At 48.1% G+C, this 20,755-nt stretch overlaps 1 protein-coding gene across 3 annotated transcripts in view; it reads right to left on the bottom strand.

The window, feature by feature from the left end:
- The window catches only part of AP3B1 (adaptor related protein complex 3 subunit beta 1), a 1,440,584-nt gene that overhangs the window by 374,440 nt on the left and 1,045,389 nt on the right, over positions 1-20,755 (bottom strand). The gene's annotated exons all lie outside the window — the stretch shown is intronic.

The following is a 20,755-nucleotide window of genomic DNA, read 5'->3' as shown; positions in this document are numbered from 1 at the left end:
AGATGATTTTTTGAGGTTGGTTGATGGGATTGAATAGGAGGAACATTATACGCTCATGGGCCTTGATGTAAATAGCTTATACACCTGTGTACCCCATGATTTGGGAATTAAGGCAAGCAGACATTTTTTGAGAGCTTGGTCACTGTCTTATTTGTTCCATACTGAGATGCTTTTGGACCTGATGTATGCACTTTTGACTAATATCTTCTTTATTTTTGATGAGATCTATAGCCAAACCCAGGTGACGGCGATAGGGACCTGCTTTGCCCTCAGCTATGCGGGTCGCTACCTGAGCTGGTGAGGGGAGCAGGTCGTGAGTAGGATCTGTCAGTTTGACGAGCACGTCGTCCTCTGGGTGCGCTATATAGATGACATCTTTTGCATCTGGAAAAGGAGTATGGAAGAAGCAGATGAGTTTGTGAATATCTTCAATAACAACTCACTCAGTCTCATTGTATATATCAGATTAGAATAGAATTATCGGACGTGCAACTGGAAAGTTTGAGAACAAATTGGAAAGCAGTCTGTTTCACAAACAAAACAGCTGGTAATAGCCTGCTACATGCCAGTAGCTGTCACCCTTTTAATCTAGTAGGAAGCATACCTTATGGGGAACTGCTGAGAGCGAAAAATTGTAGCTCAAAGGTGGCTTTTCAGGAAGAGATGAGTAGAATGAGACAGTGATTTCTAGAAAGAGGATATTCTCCTTAAAGTATTGAAAAGGCATGTGAGAAGTATGGAAAGGTGAAAAGAAAAGGCTATTAATCCCTAAAACAGGGATCAGTCAAGAATCTCAACCGATAAGATTTATGACTTCATTTCACAATCAGGCAGGTGAGGTGAGTCATAGTCTGATGAAATTTTGGGAGGTATTGAAAACAGATGAGCAACTGCTTGAATATATTGGAAAGAGACCACAAGTAACCTTTAGAAGATGCATGTCTTTTGAAAGATACTCTCAGTTACAGTTTGGTTGAATCTGAAAGGAGTGACAAAAGTAAAAGTAAAAATGTACAAGTTACTTACCTTCGTTAACAAAATATCTGGTAGAGACATATTCTAGTTGCAGATTCCTTACCTTAGAATTTTCCCCCAGCCTCAGACTGGCTCCAGAGATTTTTCTTCAAGCAATACCCTTGCGCGTCAGTAGGTGGCGTCAGTCGACTCTGCAGGCGTTGTGGTCACCGTGATGACGTCGGGAGTAGTACATAGACGCTGCCCTCGCGCAGTGACGTCAGTTTCTTTTAACGACTTTCCACGGCATAGCGCAAAGCCGCTAAGAACACTGAGTTTGGTGCGCCAGAGCTAAGGACCTGAAAGGGGGGAATCCCTGTCCCTAGAAATCAGTTCGCAAGCGGGGAGGATGGGCGGGCAGTAAGGAATCTGCAACTAGAATATGTCTCTACCAGATATTTCGTTACCAAAGGTAAGTAACTTGTACATCTGATAGAGACTTCTAGTTGCAGATTCCTTACCTTAGAATAGATACCCAAGCAATGCCATCCTCGGTGGTGGGCTGCAAACTAAGATCATACTAGAAAGTCCTGTAGGACCTAACGACCAAAGTAGCCGTCCCGACGGACCTGACTATCCAGGCAGTAATGCTTAGCAAACATGTGCAGGGTAGCCCACGTAGCGGTCTGAAAGATATCCAGGACAGGAACTCCGTGTGCTAACGCAGTGGATGCAGCAGTGGCCCTGGTAGAATGAGCCCGCAAGCTGTCAGGAGGTTGCTTTTTTGCCAAAGCGTAGCACATTTTGATGCAAAGAAGCACCCATCGAGAGATGGTAGGCTTTTGCACTGCCTTCCCTTTCTTCGCACCCACATAGCCAACAAAGAGTTGATCGTCCACCCGGAAGACTTTAGTACGATTGAGATAGAACGCCAACGCTCTTTTTGGGTCCAGAAGGTGGAGTCTCTCCTCCTCATGGGAAGGATGTGGGGGTGAGTATAAGGTAGGCAAAGTGATGGACTGACCTACATGAAATGGTGTAACCACCATAGGAAAGAAGGAAGCCCTAGTGCGTAACACCACTTTGTCGGGGTGCACAGACAAGTATGGAGGCTTTGAAGAAAGGGCCTGAAGCTCACTCACCCTGCGAGCAGAGGTGATGCCAATGAGAAAGACAGTTTTGAATGTGAGGAGCCGTAAGGGACAATTATGCATTGGCTCAAAGGGGGTACACATCAAGTAAGTAAGTACAAGATTAAGATACCACTGAGGCATGATGAAAGGAGTGGGAGGAAATAAGTGGGTGAGCCCCTTCAAGAACCTACTCACAAGAGGAGATATAAAGAGTGGGGGCAGATCAGGAAGCCTAAGAAAGGCAGAAATGGCAGACAGATACCCCTTAAGGGTGCCCAATGCAGAGCCCTGCTGGGCTAAAGAAAGAATGAATAGAAGAACCTCTGAAAGAGGGGCAGATAGGGGGTCAACAGATTTGTTGGTGCACCATGCCACAAATTTATTCCAACGTCAGGCATATACAGTTTTAGTTGATGGACGCCTGGCTGCCAAGATAACATTGCAGACTTCGGGTGGAAGGGCAAATGCCGTCAACTGTTGCCGCTCAATCTCCACGCATGAAGGCGGAGGTTGGACAGGTTTGGGTGGAGGACCGTCCCCTGCTGCTGAGACAGAAGATCCGCCCGAAGAGGCAGTCTGAGTGGAGGATCGATGGACATGCTCAATAGCTCTGGATACCACACTCTTCGAGCCCAGTCCGGAGCCACCAAGATAACTTGGGCCCGGTCGTACTTGATTTTCTTGAGAACTCTGGGCAGAAGAGGGATAGGCGGGAAGGCGTAAAGGAGGCCAGAGTTCCACTCGAGACGAAAACCGTCTCCGAGTGAGTGCCGCCTTGGAAATTCCAACGCGCAAAATAGCGTTCTCTGCGGAGGCGAACAGATCTAACCAAGGCTCTCCCCACTTGAGAAAGAGACCTTGCGCCATCTCCGGATGGAGACGCCATTCGTGATCAACAGTGCGTCTGCGGCTGAGTTTGTCTGCTCTGGCGTTGAGAGAGCCCGCCAGATGTTGAACCATCAGGGTAATGCCCTGATGTTCCAGCCATGTCCAGAGGCGTAGGGCCTCCTGACAAAGGGTCCAGGAACCTACCCCGCCTTGTGTGTTGGAGTACCACATGGCGGTAGTGCTGTCCGTGAACACCTGCACTACTTTCCCTTTGAGAGAGGGAAGGAATGCTTTCAAAGCAAGTCTGATCGCTCGGAGCTCCAGCAAATTTATGTGGAGTTCCGACTCCGCCGGAGACCAGAGGCCTCTGATCTCCGCCTCTCCCATGTGGCCGCCCCAACCAAGAAGCGACGCCTCGGTCACTATAGAGAGATCTGGGTGGGGAAGGGAGAGGGATCTGCCAGTGACCCAATTGGGATTCGAAAGCCACCACTGCAGGTCTTTCACAGTCCCCTCCGATATCTGGACCATGTCAGAGAGATTCCCCTAATGCTGCGCCCACTGGAACTTCATTTCCCACTGCAGAGCCCGCATATGCCACCTGGCATGTGTTACTAGCAGGATGCAGGAGGCCAAAAGGCCCAGCAGCCTTAGAGTCTGTCTCACCGAAACCCAAGACCAAGGCTGAAAGATAGGAATCATAGCCTGAATGTCTTGGACTCGCTTTTGGGAAGGATAAGCCCGAAACAGCACTGTGTCCAAAACCTGCTCCAATGAAAGAGAGCGTCTGAGAGGGAGTCAGGTGTGACTTCGGCACGTTGATAGTGAACCCCAGCTGGTGCAGGAGGTCCGCCATAGTTTGGAGGTGGGAGACCACTGTCAGGGGCAAAGGCGCCTTCAACAGCCAGTCATCTAGGTAGGGGAAGACTGAGACCCCTAACCTGCGCAGATGAGCTGCAACCACCGCCATCACTTTCGTGAACACCAAGGGGCACTGGTAAGGCCGAAAGGGAGCACGGTAAATTGAAAGTGCTCGTGACCTACTATGAATCGTAGGTAACATCTGTGGGCAGGCAGGATGGGGATGTGGAAATAAGCGTACTGCAAGTCCAACGCTACCATCCAGTCTCCTGGGTACAAGGCAGACAGAACCTGAGCCAGGGTGAGCATTTTGAACTTCTCCTTCTTGAGGAAGTAGTTCAGGTCTCAAAGATCTAGGATAGGGCGCAAGTCTTTGTCCTTCTTTGGTATCAGAAAGTGGTGGGAATAACAACCACAACCTACTTCTGGCACAGGGACGCTTTCTATAGCTCCCTTGGCCTGGCGGAGAAGCACCAAATGATCCTCCAAAAGATGATGAAAGGATGGTGGCATGTGTGGTGGGGCAGATTCGAAAGGGAGGGAGTAGCCCTTCCGAATTATTTGCAAAACCCACCCGTCCGTGGTTATATGTTCCCAGTGGGGCAGGTGATGGCGGATTCTGCCACCAACTGGGCGGGAGTGAGGGGACGGACTAGGAAGGTTTGGAGGCTGCTTCGGGGGCAGAGGTGGACGGGACAGACCTCTGGTTCCCTGGCCCACGGCCACGTGGGATTCCGCACCCTCGGCCACGCATAGGCTGTCCAGTGTGCATGGCCCGGTGGCTGGGTTGAGGACGTGACAGGGCGCCCCTACCGTGGCCACGAAAGGGACGAAGAGCGGACTGTGGGGGGGGCGTGTGGTGGAAGAAAGGCCAAGGGACCGAGCCGTAGCCCGGGAATCCTTGCACCTCTCCAAGGCCTAGTCCGCTTTGTCTCTGAAGAGACGGGTGCCATCAAAGGGCATGTCCATAAGTGACTGTTGGACATCTCCCGAGAAGCCAGAAGTACGTAACCAGGCATGGCGCCATAAGGCCCCTGTTGTTGCAACCGATCTGCCCAGAGAGTCGGTCGTATCCAGCCCACAACGGATTGTGAACTTTGCTGCGTCACTCCTATCTTTGACTGCTTGGGAGACGATAGCACAGGCCTCCTCCGGTATCTGCGGCAGGACTTGCGCAACCGTATCCCACAGCGAGTGGGAAAAACGGCCCAAAAGGCATGCGGTGTTCACGGACCGCTGCGCAAGGCTGGAGGAAGAAAACAATTTCTTACCAAATTGTTCCAGCCTTTGGATTCCCTATCTGGGGGTGCAGAAGGGAACGTGCCAGAAGAAGAGGATGCCTGGATGACAAGACTCTCAGGCGTAGGATGTTGGGCAGGAACTTTGGGTCGTCCGGCGCAGGCCGATGGCAGCGAGTGATAGTCCTGTACACAGGAGCCCCTGTGTTGGGTTTGGACCATGTACCCAAAAGGACATCAGTGAGGGCCTCATTAAATGGGAGAAGAGGTTCAGACGTAGAAGCCTCAGACTAAAGCACCTCCGTCAGGAGATTAGACCTGATCTCAACAGTAGGTGGCTGAAGGCCACGGACCTCAGCCGCCCTACTAACCACCATACTAAAGGTAGCTGCCTCCGCCGTAGCCACAGTAGGAGGAGACAGCACACCAGCGTCAGGAGAAGTATCCAGACCACTTGCTTTGCCCAAGTCCTGTGCCCAGTCCATAGTAGGGTCTTCCTGGTATTCATAAGGGTCCAGGGACCCCTCCAATTCTTCCCCGTATTCGTACCTATAGGAAAATGGGTCAGAATCCGACCTTGGGCGAAAGGGCCCACCGAAGTCGTCAGGAATGAGAATCGGGTCGACGTCAATAGTGGGCACAACCGACGTCGGGAGCGTCGATAAACGAACCAGCGCCGGGGAAGGTCTCGATTGTGCAACCGGCGTCAGTGCGGATCCACGCACGGATCCGGAGGCGACCTCAGTGGCCGGGGCTGAAGACGGCAGCTCAGAACCCGAAGGCCCCTCAGCCAAGCCCCTTGGGCCCGAAGGCGCCGAATCAGGGTCGGCACGCCCAAAGATGAGGCGCATGGCCTCGTAGAACTATTTGAGTTGGGCGGGGATCGCTCCGGCTCTGGGAAACTCAGGGAAGCGCGGAGTCAACCCAGACGTATGAGGACAGAGGCCTAGTGCGTGGACGCTCGTCCCGCGTCGCGTCAGCCGTGCGACAGGGTGAAGTCGGAGAGCGATGGGACTTCTTTGACTTCTTCTTACCTTGACCCGAAGACTTCGGAGAAGACGAGTGGTGATGGCTCCGCGACCGATCTCAAGACCTTCCTCTCGAGCGAGATCGGGATCTACACGGAGTCAAGTGCCGGGCCGTCATCAGCTTTAGGGACCGCTCCCTCAAAGCCTTCGGATGCATGGCCTGACACTCGGAGCACGACTTCCGGTCATGGTCGCGCTCGAGGCACCACAGGCAAACACGATGAGGGTCCGTCGCCGACATCATGCGGTGGCAGTCCTCGCACGGCTTGAACCCAGTCTTCAAGGACATCCTCGACACACCAAGTGTCGCACCAAAAAAATTCGACAAAATGGTTGAATTCGGCCCAAAAAATAGCGGAGGGCAGCTCTCTCTCGGATCAGTGCGTGGCACGGAAAGAAAAGAACTGACGTCACTGCGCGAGGATGGCATCTATGTACTACTCCCGATGTCATCAAAGCGACCACGACGCCCACGGAGTCCACCGGCGCCACCTACCGACGTGCAAAGGTATTGCTCGAAGAAAAATCTCCGGATCCAGTCTGACGCCTGGGGGAAAATTCTAAGGTAAGGAATCTGCAACTAGAAGTCTCTATCAGATATGAATACACAAGGCTTTTTTACATGTTGTACATGTAAAGCATGTAAACATAGTGCTAACTGTAAGACAGTCAAATTATCAATGGACCTTCCACCATATAGGTAAAACAAAACATCTCACTTCTAATTTGGAATATTGTATATTTGCCTTAAATTATCCCTGTAAGAAATATTACATTTGAAGCACAATCCAGAAAGCCAAGAAAAGAGTGATGGAACACGTGAAAGCAATTGTAAATGAAGACAAACAATATCCCATTGCATGACATTTTAAGTTAAAACAAAACAAAAATATCAGCCTTCTAAAGTTCTGTGTGTTGGACAGAATCCCTATTCAAGTCAGAGGGGGCAAGAGAACACAGGAATTGAGAAGGCTTGAGTCTAGATTCATCATTAGGTATAGGACCCTTCATCTGAGAGGACTGAATATGGATGAAGAGTTGGCAGTACATTTAGACTGCACTTTATTGATATTAACATGTGATATAATATACGTTTAATTATGAGAAAGTGATAGGATAAAGAATTTTTGTCAGCTTCCTCCCTTTTTATTTTTTTAAAAGTATTATGTGCATGTTTGTGATGTTTATTTTACAGGAACTCCTTATGTCAAAATCAAGAACATGGAATGCAAAAGAGCCAAATATATGTAGCCCAGTCACGTTGTATCTGTGTACAACGTGATGTGGTATTGTACATATTTTTTCACGTTATGTAAGAAGAGGGATTGTGATATGTGCCCACTGGGACAAAGTTGCCTCTTTGTACAGTGGTAGGTTGAGGAAGGTAAACCCGATGATCCTTGTGAACTGATATATCACATATTTGATTATGATTTTGTGAGTCAATAAGAAAGAACATGATAATTACCCACTTATGCGAAATTGTTTTTTCCTATTACGGTTGGGTACAGAATGCAATTAAATTATGTATAAAATTGACACTATTTTATTGATTAAGGAGTCTTTTTGATATTTGAGAAAAAGAATTGAGAGGCAAATCAAATTTGTAGGTAAAATAAAGATGTTAATCATTGGTATTCATTGAAGGATAAATGTTACAAAATGGCCCATGTAGAAGGTACACAATTGGCATTGAATGGATGTCCTTTTTCGATGTTTAGCACTTTAACAATCACTTGGTATATTTATATGTAGAATTTGGTAACGTAACCTGACCCGTGATCAAGGAGTGTGTGGCTTCGAAATGCGTTGGGAAGTTTTTTCCTGCTTGTATGTTTGAATAAACACGCTGAATTGAGCCACGGTCTGTTTCTCTTCATTACGCTGGACAAGACGGAATGAGGGATTTGGTTTTGACTGGATGAGATGAGCTTCGCTACACCGCCATGAGCTTGCCGCAATAAGTGAAAGGGGGGGAAAAGCGATGACTGTGGTGGAATGAATATACTCACACCCTCCCCCACCCCCATTGGCACTGTAGGAAGCTGGCTCTGTATATACTATATCAAAATGAGATATAATATATACAGAGCCAGCTCCCTACATTGGTGGCAGCGGTGGGATACTTAGAAAAAACAAGGAGTGACCACCTCAGCTGGGACCACCCCTAAGGGGTCCAGAGCTGAGGAGACCCCCTCCTTGCAAAATCCTCCATCTTAGTTTGGAGGACAGGGACCAATAGGGTTAGGTCTGTGTCCCCCGCCACAAAGGAAGTGGACACCTTAAGGGTGTAGCCACCTTCAGGGTCAGTAACCATTGGCTACTGCCCTCTGACCTCTGTAATGCCCCTGAATCCAGGATTTAAGGGCTCCACTGAACCTAGTTTGTCAGATTCCTGGAGACCTCACAAGAAGAAAGAAGGACTGCTAAGCTGGAACCCGAGTAGGGAAGACAAAAACTGATTTGGCCCCAGCCCTACTGGCCTGTCTCCATCTTCAGAAAGCCCTGAAAAAGAAAGCAAAGCATTCTGCGGGACCAGTGACCTCTAAGAAGCCTTCAGAGAACTGCCTGCGCCACAGAGGACCAAGAACTCCCGTGGACATCGGCCCGGTCCAAGAAGAAACTCTATCTAAGGCCTTCAGAACAGCCCTGGATCCGCAAGTCCTGCCCACTCTGCATCCAACGCCCACACCCCATGTCCAGGCGATTCTGAGCAACTGCCCACCCTGGGTTGGCCCCTCCAGATCACCATGCCAATGCCTGTAGCCTGAATCCGGAGGACCCCCCTACCCGCAACAGCACCGGATGAAGATTCCTGATGCCTAAAAGTACTCCTGCACACACAGCCCCCTAGCCTTGAGGAATCCGACCTTTGGTGCAGCAACGTCAAGCAGGCGGCCCCCTTCCCTGTCCAGCCTTCAGTTTCCCGGAACCAACCCTCTGGACTTCACCTGCAGCATCTTTGTGGCCCCGAGGGTCCCCCTATAGGAAAGCATTGGGAGCCCGATGCTGTGTTTGCACCCTGCACTCAGCCAACCCTGTGCCGCTGAGGGTGTGTGTTCAGTGCTGACCTGTACCCGCCCCCCCACCGGTGTTCCTATGAACCCACCCAGGTCTGCCCTCCTAAGACGTGGGTACTTACATGCAAGCAGGCCTGATTCTGAGTGCCACCACTCTGATAGGAGCCCATGTTAAATTAGCCTCATCTTTGACCTCTGCACCCAGCCGGCCCGTGTTGCTGGTTGTGTGTATTGGGGGTTGACGTGAACCCCATCCTGTGGACTTCCTAACCCCTGGAAAATGGAACTATAAGTCTTGTACTTAACTTCAAATCATACTATCTTTTCTACCCCCCCAGATACTGTTTCTGAAAATTGCACTGTCAACTTTTAAAACAGATTATTGCCATTTATTAAAAAACTGTATAACTTGTCAATCCTAACCAAAGTGGTATTGATACATATGTGGAATACCTATTTATTCATTGATTTACCTGCAACTTGAATCTTGTGGTACTAGAAATTAACAAAATATATTTTTGCTATATAAAAAACAATGGTATGGAGTTAGTCACTGAGTGTGTGCTTCCCTAATTGGCTGTGTGTTTACAACAACTGCTTTGCACTACCCTCTGATAAGCCTAACTGCTCGACCACACTACCACAAAAGAGAGCATTAGTATTATCTACCTTAGCCTCTGGGGAATCACTGGACTCTGTGCACACTATATCTCATTTTCATATAGTATATATAGAGCCAGCTTCCTACACAGTGCAGCTTCCTACAGGCGCCTTTAGAAAAATCTTCCCCCCCCCCCCCAAAAAAAGAACAAATTCACATCAGCTCCTTCCTGGAAAGTTTCAGGGTGATTCGTCAAGCTGGGGCTGTGAACAGGGGGATGGATGGGGGTGAGTGGGTGGGGCAGGGAGAGTAGCAGGTTCAGGTCCCAAAAACAAATTCCCCAAGCATTTTCCATAAATCTCTCTAGGCTGTGCGACTACAAAAACTGCTGAACAAAATTACATCAAATTTGGCAGGAGGCTAGATCTTGGCACTTTTTGTGATTTGGCGTAAACCCTTTTAGAAGTTTTTGAGAAATTAAGGTTAAAAAATAATTGTATATTTGGACGGTTGGGTCCGCAGGACTCTCATGAGAGTCCCTTGAACCCAATTAAAACAAAACTAGAGCGTTCTGGTTGGCTCAAGCAGCTTTTTACCCCTTAGGCCAACCCGCTCCCACCAAAGTCAGACACCCAGGGGAGCAAGTCCTCGGATTGGCAGCCAACTTAGTTCCCAGTCCTGAAGTTTTTAAAAGAAGAACTATGTAGGGGAGCATTGTTGGGACCCCACGCTCTGGGCAGGGATCCTCTACCTGGGAACAAAATATAACTAATAAAAAACATAATACAATAAAAAAATAAAAAAATGCTGCAATACTGCAGGATCACTGCAAACAAAAAAGAAAAAGATGGCCACCATTTAATATAAATATGTATGAGTAAGGGGGCGTGAGTAGGGCCCTCCAACCCACACCTTTGTTTCTTTAAAAAAAATAAAAGGGGGGCCATGCAGCCTGCCTCTGCGAGGCTAAATAGGCCCTGGGAACCCCAGCCATCAAGGCCGAAATCAGAAAAAAAGTGAGGGGGCCTGCGGTGCCCCCCTCACCAAGGGCCCACGGACCCCATCCCCTGAGGACCTAAATAACTCTAAAGGGGGGAGGGGTGCCACACCCTTCCTAAGCCTTTAAAGGTAACGAGGAGCCCAGCCCACAGGCCTTGCTCAGTGACTGTGTCCCGGGGAGCCCATCCACGGGACACAGTTGTTTACCTGCCCACACCAGCTCGGGCAGGGAAACATATGTATGTTCCCGCCTAGCAGGAGCTTTTTAAAATCTCCCTGCCAGACAGGAGCAAACATGAAAGTTTGCTCCCAACCTGAAGGAGTTTTAAACATGCTCCTGAAGGCTGGGAGCAAACTTGTGTTTGGTTCCTGTCTGCACTCCTGCAGGCAGGGAAATAGAGCACATGTTGCTCCCGCATGGAGAGAGAACGCAGAAAACAGCTGCTTCCTCTGGGAGGGAGCAATGCCGGCTCCTGAGTATGCTGGGAGCCAGCTGGGGTTTCCCCGAGGCCTCCACCGTGGTGGCTGGTGGGTGGCCCTGGGTGGGCCCTAGGGCACCTACCTATATTTCAGACATGCCCCAGGGGATGGGGTCTCTGGGGCCCGAGGAGAGTGGCTAGGCAGTCCCTCTCCTTTATAATAACATGCGGCTGCAGGCAATGGGGTCCCCAGGGAATAAGACTTGTGGGTGTGTTGCCTCCCCCCCTTTTTTTAATTCTATTTGGCCCCAGGGAATGGGGTCCCCGGGACCTATTAAGGCTCACAGTGGAGGCCAAATGCCCCCTCCTCTTATAATGTGGAGGTGGGTGATGGGGTCCCAGAGGCTCGGGCAGAGGGTTGCATGCCCCCTCCTCTCTTTAACTGAATTTCGCACCGGAGGATGGGCCCCCCAGGGTCTTTAAGACTTGGGGACAGGGGTCATATGTCCTGCCTCCCCTTTTTATTGGAATTTGGCCCTGGAAGATGGGGTCCCCGTGGCCAATAAAGGCTTAGGGAGGGGGGTTGCACACTTCCCTCAATTTATATTTTTCAGCCCCAGGAGACAGCGCCCCCAGGGTCCTAAGCCAACCACACATCACTCACGCCAAAGGGGCTGGAGGAAGGACAATCACTATGGCTAACAAACCCTCTGGTGCGCATATCGAAAGGCCATGTGCAGCGTGGGGTTGGCTGCCTGTGGGGAGCTGGATGCAGGAACAGGCTGCAAGCTAAGCCCCGCGACCCAAGACCATGCGCAGCATGGGGTAGGCTACCTCTGGGTTGCTGCCTGTGTGCAACTCTTCGCTGCATATGACGAAAGCCTATGCAGTGTGGATAGGTCACAGGGCCTGGCCGCAGGCCAGACTCTGCGGCCAACCTCTTGCTGCACACTGCCAAAGGCTGTGCGTAGTGTGGGGTTGGCTGCCTCTGGGTGGGTTAGTAATATGGCCTGGCCTGCGTTCAAGGCCTGTGGCCAACCCCTCGCTGTGCATGCTGCCTGCAGAAGTTTTATAGTGCCTTGCCACAGGTCATGCGTGGCGGTAGTTGGCTTTACGTACTGTAAGGAAATATTATTTTACATTAAAATAATCCTCAGAAATTGACTGAAAAAAAACACAGGTTAAAGTAACAATAGGTGAAAAATTCACTAACAACGTATCGTTTTGAACTCAAAATACCACAGAAATTCACCATTGATATTTAGCTCAAGTAACTATAACTCGTGCCCTAAGGAAACTATAACTGGCACTCGCCATGCACTGCTAACTACCCCGCATAATACATCACTCATGACATTTATAACAACATTGATATCACTGCAACATGTGGAATTAAATTTATGATAAACAACTGCGCATGTCGGGGGTACGAGTTGCAGTTATCTTAGAGCATGGATTATAGCTACTCGAGAACTATAATGGTGAAATTTCAGTTTTTGAAATTTTTATTTACGATACGTTGTTACTGAACATTTCACCTAACTTTAACGTTACTTTAAAGTAAGTGTGTGTAAGTAAGGGTGTGTGTGTTTTAACTGGTGTATAAGATAACTAGAACTTGTGACCTAGCCATGCACAGTTTTGTCAAACATTGTTACTGAAAGTATTACATTGGTATTATCAATGATGTTATCAAAAACGTCATGAGTCCCGTAATTTGTGGGATAATAAGCAGCACAAGTCAAGGGCGCATGTTATAATTACTTGAGATAGCTCTAACTATAACAGGTCAATTTATATGATGTGGTATGTTTAAAATGTGAGCCTAACTATAACGTCCCTGTAACCTTTGGTTTTTAAAGCACATTTTTATGGTTTAGTTTAGTTCTATTTTTAACATACAGTAATTTTCATTACTATACTTTAATCAAACTACCACCGCACACGGCATTAAGCCTGCATCCGACCCCTATATCCACCCAACCCCACGCTGTGCATGGCCTTCAGCCGTGAGCAGCGAGGGTTGGCCGCAGGACCACTCTGCTCCCCCACATCCAATTAAACAAATGCCCCTGGAAGGTGGCGGTCCCCGTGGGCTGCGGGAGGGGTGGGGAGTGGGCAGGGTGGAATTGGTGCTCCCCCCGCATTTAATGCTCCCCGCATTGAAGTACAAGTTACTGACCTTCGGTAACGATATATCTAGTAAAGACATATTCTAGTTGCCGATTCCTTACCCTAGAATTCCCCCCAGGCGTCAGACTGGATCCTGTAGTACCCCTGTGTGCCGTTAGGTGGCGTTGGTTGACTTTGCGGGGGTCGCTGGTGTCGTGGTCGCCATGATGAAGTCGCAGTCGTATAAAGGCACCACCCTGGCGCAGTGACGTCCGTTTCATTTTACAACTTTCCAAGCCAGTAGCGCAGAGTAATAAAGAACATTGAGAATGGTGCACCAAAACTAGGGCCCTTAAAGGGAAGTGGGTAAGGAATCCGTAACTAGAATATGTCTGTACCAGATAAGGTAAGTAACTTGTACATCTGATAGAGACTTCTAGTTGCAGATTCCTTACCTTAGGATAGATACCTGAGCAATACCATTCCCAGTGGTGGGCTGCGAACCAAGATCACACCAAAAAGTCCTGCAGGACCGAACAGCCAAAGTAGCCATCTCTGCGGACCTAATTGTCCAGGCAGTAATGTTTGGTGAACATATGCAAAGATGCCCATGTTGCCTCCTGGCAGATATCCGGGACTGGAACGCCAACTACTAATGCTGTGGTAGCAGCAGTTGTTCTAGTTGAATGAGCGTGCAAACCCTCAGGAGGTTGCTTTTGTTGACAAAGCGTAGCACATCTTGATGCAGCGGACTACCCATCGCGAGATGGTCCTCGTCTGCACCACCCTTCCTTTCTACCCACATAAACCACAAAGAGTTGATCGTCCACCCGGAAATCTTTGGTACGGTTTAGGAAGAACAACAATGCCCTTTTTGAATCCAGGTGGGGGAGTCTCTCCTCCTCATGAGAAGGATATGTGGGGGCGTAAAAAGTAGACAAGGTTACTGATTGGCCTACATGAAAAGGTGTCACCACTTTGAGATGGAAGGAAGCCCTGGTACAAAGCACAACCTTGTCAGGATGTACTGCTAGGAATGGTGGCTTCGAAGAGAAAGCCTGAAGCTCACTTACTCTGCGAGCAGAGGTGATGGCAACCAAGAAGGCAGTTTTAAGTGTCAAGAGCCGTAGAGGACAACTGTGGAGAGAATCAAATGGAGCGCACATGAGGTATGTGAGGACCAAGTTCAAATCCCACTGGGGCTTTATGAACGGAATAGGAGCAAACATGTGTGAGGCCTTTGAGAAACCTCACAACAATGGGAGATCTGAATAGAGAAGGTTGGTCTGGTAGCCTTAAAAAGGCAGAGATGGCAGACAAAGATCCTTTGAGGGTGCCCATAACAGAGCCCTGCTGGGCAAGAGAGAGAATGAAGAGAAGAACCTCTGAGAGAGGTGCAAAGAGGGGATCAACAGACTTGTTACACCATGCTACAAATTTCTTCCAACAATAGACGTATACCGTTTTGGTGGAGGGACGCCTGACTGCCAAGATTACATAACAGACTTCGGGCGGAACGTAATAAACCGTCAACTGCCGCCGCTCAGTCTCCACGCAAGGAGGTGGATGACCGTCCCCTCCTGCTGCAACAGAAGATTCACCCGAAGGTGCAGTCTGAATGGAGGATCTATAGCATGCTCAATAGCTTGGGATACCAGACTCTTCGAGCCCAGTCCGAAGCCACCAGGATTACTGGGGCCCGGTCTTGCCTCATCTTCTTTAGAACTCTGGACAGAAGTGGTATTGTTGGGAACGCGTACAGTAGGCCTGAGCTCCACTCGTGATGAAAAGCATTGCTGAGCGAGAGCCGCCTTGGAAACTACAGCATGCGAAACCGCTGGCATTCTGCCTTCTCTGCGGAGGCGAACAGATCTAACCAAGGCTCTCCCCACAGCTCAGAGAGACTTTGCGCCACCTCCAGACGGAGGGGCCATTAGTAATTGACGGTGCTTCGACAGCTGAGCTCGTCTACTCTGATGTTCAGAGAGCCCACCAGACGTTGAACCACCAGGGAAATGCTGTAGCGTTCCAGCCATGTCCAGAGGCGAAAAGCTTCTTGACAAAAGGTCCACGACCCCACTCCGCCCTGCTTGCTGCACTACCACATGGCAGCGGTGTACACCTGCACCATTTTCCCTATGAGAGAGGGCAGGAATGCTTCCACAGCAAGTTGGATCACCCAGAGCTGCAAAAGGCTGATGTGGAGACCAGAGGCCTCGGATCTCCCTCCTCTCCCATGTGGCCACCCCATTCCTGGAGTGACGCATCTGTCACTACTGTGAGATCTGGTTGGAAAAGGGAGAGGGATCTGCTGTTGACTCAATCTGGATTTAACAACCACCACTGCAAGCCTTTTGTAGTTGGCTCCAAGATCTGAACCATGTCGGAGAGACTCCCCTGATGCTGCGCCCACTGAAACTTCAGGTCCCACTGCAGAGCCTGCATATGTCATCTGGCATGTTGTACCAGCAGGATGCAGGAAGTCATGAGGCCCAGCAGCCTCTGAGTCATTCTCAATGAAATCCAGGATAGAGGCAGAAACATGGGTATCATAGACTGACTATCAGGGACTTGTTTTTTGGGAGGATAAGCCCGTAACTGTACTGTGTCCAGAACAGCTCAGATGAAAGGGAGCATCTGAGAGGGAGTCAGGTGTGACTTTGGCACGTTTTAAGTGAACCCCAGGGAGTGCAGGTTTGCTGTAGTCTGGAGGTGGGAGATTACTTTCTGGGGCATGTCCGCCTTCAACAGCCAGTTGTCGCGGTAGGATAAGACTGGAACCCCTAACCTGTGCAGTTGAGCTGCAACCACTACACTACCATCACTTTTGTGAACAACCGAGGGGCGCTGGTAAGGCCAAAGGGGAGCACGGTGAACTGAAAATGCTCATGACCTACCACAAATCCCAAGTAACGTCTGTGAAAGGCAAGATGGGAATGTGAAAAAGGCAACCTGCAAGTCCAACGCTACCATCCAGTCTCCAGGGTCCAGGGCAAAAGGACCTGAGCTAGGGTTAGCATCTTGAACTTCTCCTTGAGGAAGAGATTGAGGGACCAAAGATCAAATATTGGGCGAAGGCCCTTGTCCTTTTTGGGCACTAGAAAGTAGTGGGAATAACAACCACAACCTACTTCTGGAGCAGGGACCTTCTCTATGGCTCCCTTGGCCAGGAGAGCCTTGACCTGCTCGCAGAGAAGTGCCATATGATCTTCCAATAGATGATCGTATGAGGGTGGCATGACTGGAGGAGAAGTCTCAAAGGGGAGGGAGCAGCCCCTTTGGGCAAGTTGCAACACCCACCTGTCCGTGGCAATGGATTCCCAGGAGAGTAGGTGATGGCAAATTCTGTTGCCAACTGGTCTCAGATGTTCTGACGGACTATGAAGGTTTGGAGGTAGAGGAGGGGGTGGGGTGGACTGGGCGCCCTGCTGACTCCCTGATCAAAAAGCTTGTGGGATCCGGCAGCGGAACAGGGGCCGTACAGCATGTGCAGGTCGGGCCAGGTGGAAAGGAACACGGTTGGGTGCCCCTTCTGTAGCCGCGAAAGGAGGACTGTTGGGGGCGAGGAGCAGCTGCGAGGCCAAGGGACCGAGCCGTAGCCTGGAAATCCTTAAAGCACTTGAGCGCTGAGTCTGCCTAGTCTCCGAAGAGAGGGGTGCCATCAAAGGGTTTGTCCACCAAAGATTGCTAGATATCCCCAGAAAAGCCAGACATCTTCAACCAGGCATGGCGCCTCAAGGCGAAGGTCGATGCAACCGATCTGCCCAGTGAGTCAGTTGTATCCAGTCCACAATGAATCATGAACTTTGCTGCATCGCTCCCGTCCATAACAGCTTCGGAGAGAACGGTTCAGGCATCCTCCGGAACTCAAGGCAGCACTTGTGCGACCATATCCCAGAGAGTATTGGAATAGCGGGCCAAAAGGCATGCAGTTTTCACTGACCGCAGAGCTAGACTGGCGGAAGAAAACATCTTCTTCCCCAAGATGTCCAGTCTTTTTGATTCCCTGTCAGAGCCATTTGGAGGTATTTAAATGAAATGCACAATGGCATCCCTACATACCGGTTTTGAAACAAGGAGTGGACGTACCAGGACTAAGATAGTGATACGGCAAGGAGAAAGTGATACAGCAAGGAGAAAGCAAGGATACTGCTGGTGAATTATTATATGGGTCTCTTCAATTAAGAAGGGCTGAGATGAGATTTATTTTCTTGGCGGTACATTGTATTGAATGGTGATTCTAACTGTGGTTTGGGGATAATGGTTAAATAAGAAGTGAATGCTGGAGAAATAGGTGGTTGGCCATAAAACTGGAAATTAAAGCTTATAGCTTCAAATGTTCCCCTCCATTTATACAGCAGTTTTCATTCTGTGTCTATGATTATCTATGACCTGCAATTTGGTAACCACCTAAAACGTCGTGCAAGCAGAAAATTATAGATGGGGATACTAGCATTAAAGATTACTGTTTTGTAAGTACTATATTAAGTCATATTAATAAATGTTGATGGGAATGAATACATTTAATATGTTATACTCACATAGTTTCTTTTTCTATCGGACTGAGGCAGAAGGAATTTAATTCTGTAACATTGAATTTTGAGAGAGAGTTTTATTCACAACAGGTGAAGGTTCTTCTAAAATGGGTTGATAATCTGAAAATGATTGTAAACATGATATGCATAGGCAGAAATAGAGGGAGTCTAAAATGCCATTGTTGGCTTTCAAGTTTTTAATGTGTTTTAAATGTAGATTTTGTATTTATTTATTTCACAGCCCTGATGAAGTCCTTGTGAAAAGGCGAAACATGTTGGCTGGGCTGGATGTATCTATTTTGTGAAGAACCTACTTTTTTGTAGACTCACCTCCAAGTCTTTTTGTGTATGCACAGAATAATGGCAGAAATTCTTGACCCATCTAGATGGACCTTGCGTTAACTGAACTTTCTTTCTGCTGTTAATATGGATAGTATCACAATGTCCAGGTGATTGTTTTTGCAGCACTCCCCATATATTTAGTTGTAACTTATACTTATTTCAGGAAGGAGGATCATAGTTCCCCACTAGGGTCATCTCGTGGTCCTTGTGGCATGTGCATTTGTAGAACTATTAGAAAATAATTTTAGATACGTTTGAATAATCAATTTTATCTACTGTATTGGAGATCCATATATAGAAAGATGGACCTTTTGTACAGGTCTGTTGTGGGTGTGGTTAACAGAGCTAGAATCCTTCACTGTATCAGCAGAAATAGGTTTCCAACTTCTAATTCTTTTTTACATGTTTATTTGATAATTTTTTTGGTACTCTGCAGACAGATCTCAAATATGCCTAAAAATGGATAAAACCATACTACTGGGTTGATTTTTATGTTGTGAATTACATCAAGTGAAGAAACTAAGAGATCTAATGTGCAGCCACTTTTGTGCAAGGGCTCCTGAGTGAGATGAAAAATGATGAAAGTCGGACATTAAATCTCCCAGTATTATAGTAAAATTTGTTATTTAAGAAATCAATCAATACTTCTAAATGAAAATCAAACTTCAGCCACAATCTGGGAGACTAGAGGCCTGTACATGAGTAGAAAGGATAGAGGTGGTGAATTTGAAATCAGAAAAGAAGCGGACAGAAGTTAAGGCACTGTTTAAGATAAAACAGTGTGTCTAATAGAGGGCTAGGGATTCCTTACCATAGCAGGTCCTTGTTGTGGGTTAGGCCAAGTACAAATGGGTATATCAAAGAGTAAGATAAGTTTAAAGGATATTTATTCCTATAACTTGTACAGCTTTCCCCAAAACCAGCTGGGCAAGGCAATATCCAAACTAAATGAGGTTCATTCCTGTACTGTTTAGTCCTTTTCAAATCTTCCTGCTTCTTCTTCTTCTAGTTTACCGCTGTGTAGTGATGTTTTCAAAAATGTGCAAATACGGAAACACTGTGTGAAAATTACTTCTGAAAATGAATGGTTTTCATGATGCATAGTCATAACCAATAAATTAATGAAGTCGCACTTGAAACAGGTTTGTTATGTCACTTGGAAGTGTTGTAGGAAAGTGCCCCTTTTGGCATGGTTACCCTCCCTCCCACCCCACTTTTTACCTGATAACTTGACTGAGTGTGTGCTGGGATCCTGCTAATCAGGCCCTAGGACCTGTGTTCCTTCCCTAAAAAGTACCATTGCTTCCACAACACCTCTGGCACACAGCTAAGTCCCTTGAAAAAAGTACCAGTGGTACCAAGGGCCCTATGGACAGAGAGGGTCCCTAAGGGCTGCAGCATGCATTATACCACCATAAGGGACCCCTCACCAAACACACGCACAATGCCATTGCAGACTGGGTGCATTGGTTGGAAGAAAAAGGTAAGGACCACATTGCAACTCTTCCAGGGTGCCATCCCCACAAACCACTGACTGTGTCGTAGGTAAGACACCCCTCACGCAGGCCTTACAGCCCCAAGGCAGGGTGCACTACAGGTGAAGGCACAGCTGTACAGGGAGTGCAGAATTATTAGGCAAGTTGTATTTTTGAGGATTAATTTTATTATTGAGCAACACCCATGTTCTCAATGCACCCAAAAAACTCATTAATATCAAAGCTGAATATTTTTGGAAGTAGTTTTTAGTTTGTTTATAGTTTTAGCTATGTTAGGGGGATATCTGTGTGTGCAGGTGACTATTACTGTGCATAATTATTAGGCAACTTAACAAAAAACAAATATATACCCATTTCAATTATTTATTATTACCAGTGAAACCAATATAACATCTCAACATTCACAAATATACATTTCTGACATTCAAAAACAAAACAAAAACAAATCAGTGACCAATATAGCCACCTTTCTTTGGAAGGACACTCAAAAGCCTGCCATCCATGGATTCTGTCAGTGTTTTGATCTGTTCACCATCAACATTGCGTGCAGCAGCAACCACAGCCTCCCAGACACTGTTCAGAGAGGTGTACTGTTTTCCCTCCTTGTAAATCTCACATTTGATGATGGACCACAGGTTCTCAATGGGGTTCAGATCAGGTGAACAAGGAGGCCATGTCATTAGATTTCCTTCTTTTATACCCTTTCTTGCCAGCCACGCTGTGGAGTACTTGGACGCGTGTGATGGAGCATTGTCCTGCATGAAAATCATGTTTTTCTTGAAGGATGCAGACTTCTTCCTGTACCACTGCTTGAAGAAGGTGTCTTCCAGGAACTGGCAGTAGGACTGGGAGTTGAGCTTGACTCCATCCTCAACCCGAAAAGGCCCCACAAGCTCATCTTTGATGATACCAGCCCAAACCAGTACTCCACCTCCACCTTGCTGGCGTCTGAGTCGGACTGGAGCTCTCTGCCCTTTACCAATCCAGCCACGGGCCCATCCATCTGGCCCATCAAGACTCACTCTCATTTCATCAGTCCATATTACCTTCGAAAAATCAGTCTTGAGATATTTCTTGGCCCAGTCTTGACGTTTCAGCTTGTGTGTCTTGTTCAGTGGTGGTCGTCTTTCAGCCTTTCTTACCTTGGCCATGTCTCTGAGTATTGCACACCTTGTGCTTTTGGGCACTC

The sequence above is a fragment of the Pleurodeles waltl genome, chromosome 1_1, assembly GCF_031143425.1.
Source record: "Pleurodeles waltl isolate 20211129_DDA chromosome 1_1, aPleWal1.hap1.20221129, whole genome shotgun sequence".
Taxonomy (NCBI): domain Eukaryota; kingdom Metazoa; phylum Chordata; class Amphibia; order Caudata; family Salamandridae; genus Pleurodeles; species Pleurodeles waltl.
The sequence above is the reverse complement of the archived record's forward strand: the minus strand, read 5'-3'. Positions and strand labels throughout refer to the sequence as shown.